General features: G+C 35.6%; 1 protein-coding gene across 1 annotated transcript in view; it reads right to left on the bottom strand.

Annotated features, from left to right (window-relative positions):
• Nucleotides 1-14,191, bottom strand: part of THSD7B (thrombospondin type 1 domain containing 7B) — a 765,597-nt gene that overhangs the window by 82,792 nt on the left and 668,614 nt on the right. The window lies entirely within an intron of this gene.

A 14,191-nucleotide genomic window follows, 5' to 3' on the forward strand; every position in this document is an offset into this window, starting at 1 on the left:
ACTCTAGAGCCCGCGAGCCACAACTACTGAGCCCGCACGCCACAACTACTGAAGCCGCATGCCTAGAGCCCATACTCTGCAACAAAGAGAAGCCACCGCCATGAGAAGCCCGCGTACCACAGTGAAGAGTAGCCCCCACTCACTGCAACTAGAGAAAGCCCGCACACAGCAATGAAGACCCAACACAGCAAGAATAAATAAATAAATATATTAAAGGAAAATAAATTAAAAAAAACAATTTAAGAGATCTATGAGATAACATTAAGCATACCAAAATTCACATTATAGGGGTCCAGGAGGAGAAGAGAGAGAGAAGGGGATCAAAAATGTATTTGAGGAAATTATGGCTGAAAACTTCCCAAAACTGAAGAAAACAGATATCTGGGTACAGGGAGCACAGATGATCCCCAACAAGATGAACCAAAACAGACCAACAGAGAGACATATCATAATTAAAATGGCAAAAGTTAAAGATAAAGAGAGAATTCTAAAGGTAGCAAGAAGAAAAACAAAGTGTCACATACAAGGGTATCCCCATAAAGTTATCAGCTGATTTCTCCACAGAAACTTTGGAGGCCAGAAAGGAGTGTCATGAAATATTCAAAGTGCTGAAAAGGAAAATCCTGCACCTAGGGTACCCTACTCAGCAAGATTATCAGTTAGAATAGAAAGAGAGATAAGGAATATCTCAGACAAGTAAAAACTAAGAGTTCATCGATCCTAACCTAGCCTAAAAGAAATGTTAGAAGGTCTTCCCTAAGTAGGAAAAAAGTAAGAATCTACAGGAAAGGGAAAATTCCACTGGGAAAGGCAAATTTATAGTAGTGATTGAGGATCAACCACTTAAATAAGCCATTATGAAGATTAAAAGACAAAAAAAGTTGTAAAAGCAACTATACAAGAGACAGTTAAGGGATAAGCATGAAGATGTAAAACATGACATCAAAACTACAAAATGTGGGGGAGGGGAGTAAAAAATGTAGACCTTTTAGAATCTGTTTGAACTTAAATGATTACCAATTTGAAACAAGTAGATATAGTTAGAGGTCAATGTATATGAACTCCATGGTAACCACAACTCAAAACCTACAACAGTTAAACAAAAACAAAGGAACACAAACATATTGCTAAAGAAAATTATCAATCAACAAGGGAAGAAACAAAAAGAAGACATGAACAGGAAGAGCTACAAAAACAACCAGAAAACAAGTAATGAAATGGCAAAAGTACATACCTATCAATAATTACTTTAAATGTCAATGGACTATATCTTCCAATCAAAAGACATTGGGTGGCTGATTGGATAAATAAAAAAGACCATTCAATGTGCTGCCTACAAGAGACTCACTTTAGAGCTAAAGAAACAGACAGACTGAAAGTGAAAATGAAAAGAAAAGATGAAAAGAAAAGTGAAAATGTGAAAGTGAAAAGTGAAAATGAAAAGAAAGCAGGGGTAGCAATACTCATATCAGACAAAACAGACTTTAAAACAAAGGCTATTACAAAAGACAAAGAAGGGCATTATATAATGATAAAGGGACAAATACAAGAAGAGGGTATTACACTCATTAAAATATATGCACCAAGTATGGGAGTACCTAAATATATAAAGCAAATAATAATAGTCATAAAAGGAGAAATTCACAATGATACAAAAAATAGAAAAATAGTCGGGAATTTTAACACCACACTTACATCAATGGAGAGATCATCCAGACTGAAAAAAAACAAATAAAACAAAACAAAAAAAAACAGCAATAGGACAACAGCAGTCTTAAATGACACATTAGACCATAGGACTTAATGGACATCTACAAGACATTACACCCCAAAACAACAGAATACACGTTCTTTTCAAGAGCACGTGGGATACTCTACAGGATAGAATACATGCTAAACCACAAAACAAATCTCAACAAATTTAAGAGGATAGAAATTATATCAAGCCTCTTTCTGACAACAGTTATGAAACTAGAAATCAGTTAGAGGAAGAAAAATGGGAAAATAACAAAAACATGGTGTCCAAACAACATGCTACTAAAGAACCAATGGGTTAATGAAAAAAACCAAAGAAGAAATCAGAAAATACCTCAAGACAAATGAAAATGGAAACACAATACTCCAAAATCTATGGGATGCAGCATAAGCAGTTCTAAGAACGAAGTTTATAGCAATGCAGGCCTTCCTCAAGAAACAAGAAAAATCCCAAATAAACAACCTAACTTACGACCTAAAAGAACCAGAAAAAGAACAAACAAATCCCAAAGTCAGCAGAAGGAAGAAAACAATAAAGATAAGAGAAGAAATAAAATAATGATTAAAAAAATAGAAAAGATCAGTGAAACCAAGAGCAGGTTTTTTTAAAAAGATAAACAGTATTCATAAACCTTTTGCCAGGCTCACCAAGAAGAAAAGAGAAGGGGACAAATAAACAAAATAAGAAATGAAAGAGAAGGAATGAAAAATGATACAACAGAAATACAAAAAATCATAAGACAATACTACAAACAGTTATTATGTCAACAAATTGGACAACCTAGAAGAAATGGACAAATTTCGAGAAAGCTACAGCCTGACAAGACTGAATCAAGAAGAAACAGATCATTTGAAGAGACTGATCACTAGTAATGAAAGTGAATACAAAAATTCCTAGCAAACAAAAGTCCAGGACTGACCAGAAGGCTCCACAGGGGAATTGTACTAAACATACAAAGAAGAACTAATACTTATCCTTCTCAAACTATTTCAAAAAATTGAAGAGGCTGGAACATTCCCAAATTCATTCTACAAGGCCATCTTTGCCATGATACCAAAACCAGACAAAGACACTACAAAAAAAAATAAAATTACAGGCCAATTATTCTGATGAATATAGATGCAAAAAATCCTCAACAAAATATTAGCAAACCAAATCCAACAATATGTAAAAAGGATCATACAACATGATCAAGTGGGATTTATTTCAGAGTTATAAAGATAGATCAAGATTCACAAATCAACTAATGTGATACACTACATTAACAAAAGGAAGGATAAATATCACAAGATCATCTCAATAGATGCAGGAAAAGCATTTGACAAAATTCAATATTTATTCATGATAAAAACTCTCATCAAAGTTGGTATAGAGGGAATTTATCTCAACATAATAAAAGCCATTTATGACAAACACACGGCTAACATCATCCTCAGCAGTGAAAAACTGAAAACCTTTCATCTAAATTCAGGAAAAAGACAAAGATACCCATTCTCACCTCTCCCCCGCTACCATTTAACATAGTATTGGAAATCCTAGACACAGCAACCATACAAGAAAAAAAGAAAATAAAAGGCATTCAAATTGGAAAAGAAGAAGTAAAACTGTCACTATTAGCAGATGACATGATACTTTATACAGAAAACTCTAAAATCTCTACCCCAAAACTATTCAAATTAATAAATGAATTCAGCAAGGTTGCAGCATTCAATATTAATATACAGAAGTTTGTTGCTTTTCTATATGCTAATAATGAACTATCAGAATAAGAAAGTAAAAAAAAAAATCCCATTTAAAATCACATCAAAAAGAATAAAATACCTATGAATAAACTTAACCAAGAGATGAAAGGCCTGTACTCTGAAAACTATAAAACATTGATAAAGGAAATTGAAGATGATATAAAGAAATGGAAAGATATCCTCGTGCTCTTGGATTGGAAGAATTAATATTATTAAAATGGCCATACTGCCCAAAGCAATCTACAGATTTAATGCAATACCAATCAAAGTACCCATGACGTTTTTTACAGAACTAGCACAAATAATCCTAAAATTCATATGGAATCACAAAAGACCTCTCATTGCCAAAGTAATCTTGAGAAAGAAGAACAAAGCTGGAGGTATCACCCTCCCTGACTTCAGATTGTACTGCAAAGTTACGGGAATAAAAACATCATGGTGCTGGCACAAAAACATAGATCAACGGAACAAAATAGAGAGCCCAGAAATAAACCCATGCACCTACAGTCAATTAATCTACAGCAAAGGAGGCCAGAATATACAAGAGAGAAAAGACAATCTCTTCAATAAGTGGTGCTGGGAAAACTGGACAGCTACATGCATAACAATGAGATTGGAACATTACCTCACACCATATACAAAAATAAACTCAAAATGGATTAAAGATCTAAATGTAAGATCTGAAACCATAAAACTCATAGAAGTGAACATAGGCAAGAACACTCTTTGACATAAATCATAGCAATATTTTTTGGATGTATCTCCTAAAGCAAAAGAAATGAAAGCAAAAATAAACAAATGGGACAAACTGAAAAGTTTTTACGTAACAGTGGAAACCACTGACAAAACAAAAAGACAACCTGCAGAATGGGAGAAAATACATGTAAATGATATGACCAACAAGGGGTTAATATCCAAAATATATAAACAGTTCATAGAGCACAATATCAACAAAACAAACAACCCAATCAAAAAGATGGGCAAAAGAACTGAATAGATGTTTTTCCAAAGAAGACATACAGATGGCTAAGAGGCGCATGAAAAGATTCTCAATGTCACTATTAGAGAAATGTGAATCAAAACCACAATGAGATATCACTTCACACCTGTAGCATGGCTATCATCAAAATGTCTGCAAATAACAAATGTTGGCAAGGATATGGAGAAAAGGAAACCTTTGTACACTGTTGCTGGGAATGTAAATTAGTGCAGCCACTATCAAAAACAGTATGCAGATTCCTCAAAAAACTAAAAGTAGAACTACCATACAAACCAGCAATTCCACTCCTGGCTATATATCCAGAAGAAAACCCAACTAAAACAGTAATTCAAAAAGATGAATGCACCCCAATGTTCATATCAACACTATTTACAATATCCAAGATAAGGAAACAACCCAAATGTCCATCAACAGACGAATGGATAAAGAAGATGTATTTTATATATACAATGAAATATTACTCAGCCATAAAAAAGAATGAATGAAATTCTGCCATTTGTAGCAATGTGGATGAACCTAGAGAATATTATGCTTAGTTAAATAAGTCAGAGAAAGACAAATAATGTAAGATATCACTTACATATGGAATCTAAAAAATGATGCAAATGAATGTACTTAGCAAAAGAGAAAAGACTCACAAATACAGAAGACGAACTAGTGGTTACCAATGGAGAGAAGGAAGTAGAGAGGGGCACGTTAGGGGTATGAGATTAAGAGATACAAACTACTATGTATAAAATAGATAAGTAATAAGGATATATGGTATAGTATAGGGAATTACAGCCATTATCTTATAATAACTTTCAATGGAGTATAATCTAGAAAAATACTGAATCACTATGCTGTACACCTGAAACTAATATAATGTTGTAAATCAACTAAACTTCTATTTAAAAGAATGGCTCAAGCATCACATTATGATTGAAACCAGTAAAAAACTGAAATAATTTTTATTTGATTTTTAGCATTATTTAGAAAGTTCCTTCTAATAAAATATGTCCAGAATAAAATGATATAAATATAAAAAAGCTAGATAAAAATAGTTATTTTCAGATTATATGATTATATATAGGTTGTATGATTATATGATGAGGAAAACCTAAATACATGAACCAATAAAGAAAGCTACCAGAATTAATAAGAAAATTTAGAAAACATGCTGAATGCGAGATATATATATATATATATATATATATATATATATATATATATATATAAACATTCAATAGTTTAATTAGACATCAGATCAGAGCTCAAAAAACAAAATATTATTAGCAGTGCCTAAGCCCAGATCATGCCTTCTTCTAGTCACAAATCACTCTTAGACATTGTGAATGTTACACTGTTCAATTTTTATTTTTTTTAATTAAAACAAATTTTGTCTTCCATTTAAGTGTGTTGAAGTTTGTTCTGGAAGGCAGTAAAGTTACTGGTGGATCTCCTTGATCCTTCTAAGGTTTGTCTAAATTTCATTAGGGTAATTGTAGAGTAGACTTTACACAAGGGCTAATTTAGCCCTTCTTCTAGGGCATAACCCTTGTCAGGTCATTGTCAAACGGCCTGAGGGCTTGAAGAGGTATCTCTGCACTGGCTCGGTAGAATTGAAATATCTCCCAGACTTATGTGACCTTCGGAATGTGTACACCTTGCAGCTTCCCAGGAGTCATTCTTTGTCTGAACTCATGGAGCTTCACTCCATGCATGTGCAAATTAGTTTTAACCAAAGACTTAAAGGGACCCCTATATGGATATCTAGATTTCTTTCTTTGCCTAGCTCCACTCTCTTCAATATTTTGCCCTTCAGATTTCAGCCTCCTCTACCTCTCAGACCTCTGATTTCTGCCGTTTCACTATATTCTTGTTGGGGTATCATTCCTGGCACCATAATCCAGAAAATTCTCTATCCAGAAAGCCATGGTGATTGTAAGGCTCACCTCATTTGGTTTTCTTCCCTTAGGATCATGGTTCCATGCTACCTATTGACCAATGTCTAAAAACTGTTGTTTTATATATTTTGCTTTTCTTTTAGTTGTTTACAATGGGAGCATGAATTGAATCTAATCCAAATAAAACAATTGATATTCCATCCTTGCTAGAAGTTCTCTGTCCTCTCCAATTCTCCTTGAACCTTACAATCATGCTGCTTTAATCATAAATGAGTTAATTAATTTTTGACACTTTGTATGAGAGTCATGTTTTTAATTTTTTGAAAATCATCCTCCTTCAAGGTGTAAAAAATACTGCGGTTTTTCTGTTGTCACTGTAATTAGTCTTATTTCTTAGGAAGATATATAAAAGTATTTATGGGTGAAATGATACAAAGTGTGGGATATACTTTTATAAAGTCACTTATAGGAGAAGGGATAAGAACTGGGGAAGAAGAAATGAGTAAAACTGTCATATGTAGATAACTACTGAAGCTGGGCGATCAATATTGAAGTTGGGTGATTAATTTATGGGGCTTATTACATAATTTTTTCTGAGAATGTATATTATAAAGTAGAGATAAAGACAGGTAGAGAGGGTGGGAGGGAGGGAGACGCAAGAGGGAAGAGATATGGGAACATATGTATATGTATAACTGATTCACTTTGTTATAAAGCAGAAACTAACACACCATTGTAAAGCAATTATACCCCAATAAAGATGTTTAAAAAAAAAAAAAAGACAGGTAGAGAGAGAGAGGGAGAGAGAAAGACAAGCATAGACAGAGACATTGAGAGCAATGGAACCCTTATTTTGTATTTCAGATTGGTGTTAGTGAGAGTCAGAAATTGTACTGCATAAAAAAGAACGATAACAAACATTAAATTTTAAAAAGTGGAGCAGCTCAAAGACTGCTTCTATAGGATTGTCATTTGCTGCTAACCTGAATGAAATGAGATACCTTCTGTTACAGGACCTGATGTGGTTGTGGAAATCAGAATGGTTCTGAGTGATATAAAAGCTCACTGCACACAGGGGTGAAATACTCCACAAGTCCCTGAGTAATGAATTACTGGCTTCTGACAAGAGCCAGTATCAATTTAACAGAAGCAGCCAGAATTTGCAATCCGGAATATAGGAAATTATCATCTTTCTCCTCTGGCTTTCAGTTGTGAGTCAAAGGAAAGCACTGGGCAGCCTCAGGGTCGTGATCATTACACATGCCCTCCAGAGACAAATAGAGGTTGTCATGTGCATGTTACAGACTGTGAGGAAAGGCTGATGAAGCACTTGGAGCTGAGGACAAGTCGTAAACATTGGGGTAAATTGCTTTCCTGGAAACGTAACTTTCAGAGGTAATGCCAAGGTACTGAAAATGCTGAGTCATCAGCAATAGAAGGTCACTGTTGATAGCCCTTACCAAAAATAACACAGGAGCACCATGAAAATGAAAAAAAAAAAAAGAAAAAGTTATTTTTCTTAACTTCAAATGTTTAATTCTGGAGCATTTATCAGAAAACTGGCATGAATTTCTCCTTCTCTTTTAAAGCAGTGTCTGTGTCTTTGCCTGCAGGAGTAATAGCAGTGTGTACATGCTGGTATATATCTGCACTGGCTTTCATTAGTGTATGCTGCATAGATAGAGAATTAGAGAAAAGAGTAAAGTCTAGAAAAAATATGTATTTTGGAAGTACACTAAGACTATGATAGAATCTAGATTTGATGACACTTAAGCCCTATATAGTTTCTTTGCAAAGTTTCCCTTTATGATCTTTCTCCAGAGGTTGTTCTGGTGATAATGCAAAGGTTTGAATCACTGTTTGATCGTGAGGTTGCATTCGGACCACTGTTTAATGAGCCTCCGATTTCCACAGTGTGAGAAGATGCCCAGCTGCAGCTCTAGCCAGCCTTTGATGCATTCAGCTGGGAGTGAATCAACTGAAGTTCAAATACGTTTGCTAAACTTAAGTCATCTTTCTGGAGAGGGTTTGTGCAGGCTTCCTTCTGTAAAGTATACAGCAGCTTGGAAATTCATCTCCAAGACCCTCCTTGCTGCTTCTTATCAATACAATTGTTTAAGAAATTTCTTTGTCAAGCCTCCAAGGAGAATCATAAATAGGAACTCTTTAATTCTCAATGGAGATTTTCTGTTGGGGTTGGTATCATAAATGAAGAGAACCATGTATCCCTTCAGGTGTGTCAGGGTCTGAGAAGTTTGTGAATTCAGTAATTTATAAACCTCTCCTGAAGATTCTGTGAATACTCATCAGCATAATTTTGAAGTATGAAGGATAAGGAATAAAAACTGGAAAACATTAAGTAGATTAAAGAGCAATATTGGGTAATAAACAATGAACTATTAAATATATACATATATGTACTTATACATATATATAGATACATACACACATGCCTGTAGAGAGTGAACACTATTTCAAAAGGTTTTAGATGTATAATTCCAGAAGCTTCCTTTCACATTAAAGCATTCTACAGAAGTGAGCATATTGGAGTCAAAAAATATACATATATGTTGATGTGTGTGTGTATCTTATGGGAACAAGAAAAAAAACAGAACATGAAAATAAGTGAAACACATAGTTTTCCATTTTCTTCAAATTCTGCTTTGAATTGTGTTTGTTTCTGCTTGATCCATTTATAGTCTCCAGTTCTTCCCAGGACAGTTAAAATGGTCCCATTCCAATTTTTACTGCCTCTGTCTTGTTTCCTTTTCGTTATAATTGGCAGTTGGCAGTTACTGTACGTGCGGTAACCCATCCATTCAGAGTTGTCATTCGGATGCCTTGCTTTTGGGGACCACTATTAAATTAGGCATAAGTCATTTTTCAGCAAAGAAGGGGACATTTTATTTCTGTAAGACCAAGTGTTAACTCATTTTGTGTGGGGGGAAGGGATATTTCCCGTACGTCTTAGAAAATGTACAGCTGTCTTCTGTTTCCTGACATTATGAACAATATAAGGGGGAACTGTGATTTGCTGCTTCTTCTTCCTCCTTCACCTCCCGCCTCCTCTTTTTTTTTTTTAAACAAACCTGTCTTAGGTAATATCCTGTGCTATTCATTTTATAGATATTATCTCTAATCCTTAAGCAATCTGGAAAAACAGTTGTAATTATCCTTATTTTTCTGATAAGGAACCTACAACTCAGAAGTATAAGTAACTTGGCCACAATCACATAGCCAGCAAGTATTTCAGGGCATTAGCTCGGACCCTCTGTCATGACTCCCTTCTCTTCCTTCTTTGGCAAACTATTCAAATGAAGTAGACTGATCAATTTAGAAATATCTTCCTTCACAAATATAATAACCACGTAAACCAGAAAAGGAGACTACAAGTTTACAGGAAGTGTGGCTTCTATTTCTTTTGCAGTGGGTAGGAGGGTATATGGTCTCCTGTGCTTATATAGTCACTGTGCCTCTTCCTGCTCTTTAAAAGCAAGAGGTTACTAATTTCTCTGAGACTCAGTCTCCTCATCTATACATTGTGGAGATAACAGTATCTATTTCATACTCACATTATGCAGATTAAGTGAAATAATAAAGTGCTAAGTACATTGTCTGGCAGGTGGAAAGCATCTATAAATATAAGCTAAGTTTCCACATAATGCTAGGTGCTTATTCAAGTATTCAACTGAAGCATGTTGTGTGACAGGAACTTACAAAGTGTTGTAGGTCAATTATACTTCAAAAACAAACTCATAGAGAAAGAGATCAGCTTTGTGGTTAGCAGAGGCGGAGGTGGGGGGAGAGGGAACTGGAGGAAGGCAGTCAAGAGGTACAAACTTCCAGTTATAAGGTAAGTATGTACCAGGGATGTAATGTACAACATGATGCATGTAATTAACATGGCTGTCTGTTACATATGAAAGTTGTTAAGAGAGTAATCCTAAGAGTTCTCATCACAAGAAGAAATATTTTTCTATTTCTTTAATGTTCTATGTAGATGAGATGATGGATATTCACTAAACATACTGCGGTAATCATTTCATGATGCATACAAGTCGAATCATTATGCTGTATACCCTAAACTTATACAGTGTTGTATGTCCATTATACCTCAATAAACGTGGAAGAAAATAAATTTTAAAAATGCCAGTTCCCCCAAAAATGAATAAGTAGGATTATGTAAAAAACTGCAATTCAAATGAGATTGAAAAAGAACATGACTTAGAGGTAATGACCAAGAGCCTTGTGAGTGGAAAGGTGTTTCCAGAATAGCAGAATCAGCATCACCTGGAAAGTTGTTAGACATGGAAATTCATGGGAACCATTCCAGGCATACTGACTCGGAATTTCCGGGCTGGGGCAGAGGATCTGTGTGAAAATCATTGACCCAGAGGTTAGAAAAGTCTATTTTTAATTATTTTCTATAGTGCCTACCATCTTATTAGGGAACACTGTGTGACTACTGAATCCTTTGCTGCACCTATACAGTACGTATTTATAAAAGCTACTGAGAGCTGTAAACTCCTCGATGCACTGAGAGTCTGGTAGACTTGTTTGGCCTCAGAGGGTAGGACACATACAGGAATTCAAGAAATAGTTTTAATTAGTTAATTGGCTTTGCTGAGTTTCTTTTCATTAACTGCCAAATCTACTTACTTAACCATGTTTAAACACATTAGTAAGCTTATTTCACAATAAATAACGTTTTTATAGCTAAATCAAAATATAAATTTCAGAGCATTTTGTGGATATATAACAGAAACATATTTTTGTCTCAGAAATACTGGTGGGTTTTTTGGGAACTTATTTTTTTGTTTGTTTATGCGTTTGGCTCTAAAGAACTGTCCTGGGAAGAAAAAGAAGAAGAAAAAATAACAGTGAATTGGTTTCATTAACATATGTCACACTGCAGACTAGCAAGGAGAACTTGGTAAAATAATGGCCAATATTTAGAATCCATGAATCCGCACAATTATACAATAATGGTTTCCTTTTTTCTCAGGAAATGCACACTGAAGTGCTAATTAAACTTCAGGCACGCAGATCCAGCTTGCTAACTTTGCTATAATCATGACCATGATCACCATCAAGCACCACTTAAGTACCCGTGATGTTGGGGCATTATGCCAAGATGCTGCAATTTATTAAAATGATGCAACGTATCTGGAGATAGAGAAAACACTCAGGCATGAGTCCTGATTACCTTTTTTTGTTTCCCCCATTCTCAAGTCTTTATTTACACTTGAGAGCAGGGTGCCTCTGAGAAAGGACGAGGCCATTGTGGTCGGATAGACCTGAGTGACCGTGGATAAGTGTTCTAACATCTTAGCAAAGTGCAGTTATGAAACTTCAGCACGGTGTCAGTTCCCTAAGATGTGCTCAATGACAGTATTGTTGTTGTTGTCCGAGCTATTATTATTACTATGTAACGAAGAAGGAATAGAAGCAGTTTAAAAAACAACCTTCTCACTTCATGCTGACAGGCAAGTGACTGTCTGTGTCATCTTCCACAGACACATGAAAGGAAGTTAAAATAGTCTCTCTAGCTCCAATTTCTAAACACTCCAAAAATAAAGTGATTATGTTTAGAGAAGCAGACCTTAAAGGAAATTGCCTCCAAGAAACCTGAAGAAGCAAACACAGAATGCCAGGGCCATCACAACATTGTATAAAATGCTCCCAAGACAAATATGTTAGCTCAGTGGCCAGATGCCTTGACTTAAGGGGGCAACGTTTTCATGGCAAAGTGATTACAGCTTGATGGAGTCTTCTGTGAGCAAATTAGAAAAAAAGAAGTGAGGAAGATAATGACCTCTGCAATTAATTAAACTTCTTCAGGTTGCTAATTCTTCTGCAGGTTGATTAATAAAGAGTATATGCTGCCACACTTTCTAAAGTGTGAATGTATGTCCTCAGTCATGGAATAATCATACAGACAGCTCAAACAACTAGCTTTGTTCTTAAAATAAATGTTGCAACTTAAAGAAAGAGAAGTAGTGAGTCTAAATCTACCTTAATTCTTCTAAGATAAGTGAGCCAAGAATGTGAGATCAAAGGCACTGGCTCCATCAGACAGAATACAGCTCATCCCCAGCTCCATCACTTAGTAAATGTGAAACTTTCTGAAAGCTACTTAGCCTTTCTGAGAATCAGTGTCTTCGGCTGTCCAATGGGACTAGTAACAGGAGGTACTTAGCAGGATTATTGGAAGAGCTAAAGGGAATCATTCTTACACATGCCTTGCACAAAATAAGTCCTCATGAAATGTGAACTCTCATTATATTCAAGTTATACACAAAATAAGTGTATAACTCAGTAGGACGAGCATTCCACTCCTACAAATTATCCTTTATTGGTGCCTCTTTATCTTTTTTTTTTTTTTTTTTTTGCAGTACGCAGGCCTCTCACTGTTGTGGCCTCTCCCGTTGCGGAGCACAGGCTCCGGACGCGCAGGCTCAGCGGCCATGGCTCACGGGCCCAGCCGCTCCGCGGCATGTGGGATCTTTCCGGACCGGGGCATGAACCTGTGTCCCCTGCATCGGCAGGCGGACTCTCAACCACTGCACCACCAGGGAAGCCCCCTCTTTATCTTAATACTGTATTGTCCTATGCCCAAAGAACAAGGAAAATCTCTTTCAGGAATAGAATTATAGAAACATCAAAGATAAATTTTCAATAATTAATAAGGAATCAACAATTAAAAACTGCCAATATAAGGTATTAACTAACTTCAAAAATATTTTCCAGGCAAAACATTCTCTGACGTAAATCATGCCAAAGTTTTATTAGGTTACTCTCCCAAGGCAATAGAAATAAAAACAAAACTAAACAAATGGGACCCAATCAAACTTACAAGCTTTTGCACAGCAAAGGTAACCATAAACAAAGTGAAAAGACAACCTACAGAATGTGGAATGGGAGACAATATTTGCAAACAATGCAACTGACAAGGGCTTAATTTCCAAAATATACTAATGGCTCATACAACTCAACAACAACAAAACGAACAACCTAATCAAAAAAATGGGCAGAAGACCTAGACATTTCTCCAAAGAAGACATACAGGTGGCAAATAGGCACATGAAAAGATGCTCAACACCACTAATCATTACAGAAATGAACATCAAAACTACAATGAGTTACCACCTCACACCGGTCAGAATGGCCACCATTAAAAAGTCTACAAATAACAAATGCTGGAGAGGGTGTGGAGAAAAGGGAACCCACCTACACTGTTGGTGGGAATGTAAATTGGTGCAGCTACTATGGAAAACAGTATGGAGGTTCCTCACAAAACTAAAAATATCGAGTTGCCATATGATCCAAAAATCCCACTCCTGGGCATATACCCAGATAAAACTATAATTTGAAAAGATACATGCACCCCTATGTTCATAGCAGCACTATTTACAATAGCCAAGACATGGAAACAATCTACATGTCCATCAACAGAAGAATGGATAAAGAAGGTATGGTATATATATATATATATATATATATATATATATACATACACAATAGAATATTACTCAGCCATCAAAAAGAATGAAATAATGCCATTTGTAGCAACATGGATGCAACTAGAGATGATCATACTAAGCGAAGTAGGTCAGAAAGAGAAAGACAAATACCATATGGTCACTTATATGTGGAATCTAAAATATGATACAAATCAACATATCTGTGAAACAAAAACAGATTCACAGATATAGAGAACAGACCTGTGGTTGCCAAGGGGGAGGGGGACAGGGGAGGGATGGATTGGGAGTTTGGGATTAGCAAAGGCAAACTGTTACATACAGGA

The sequence above is a fragment of the Aethalodelphis obliquidens genome, unplaced genomic scaffold (assembly GCF_003676395.1).
Source record: "Aethalodelphis obliquidens isolate GAN/ISIS:26980383/991018 unplaced genomic scaffold, ASM367639v1 scaffold2, whole genome shotgun sequence".
NCBI classification, from domain to species: Eukaryota; Metazoa; Chordata; class Mammalia; order Artiodactyla; family Delphinidae; genus Aethalodelphis; species Aethalodelphis obliquidens.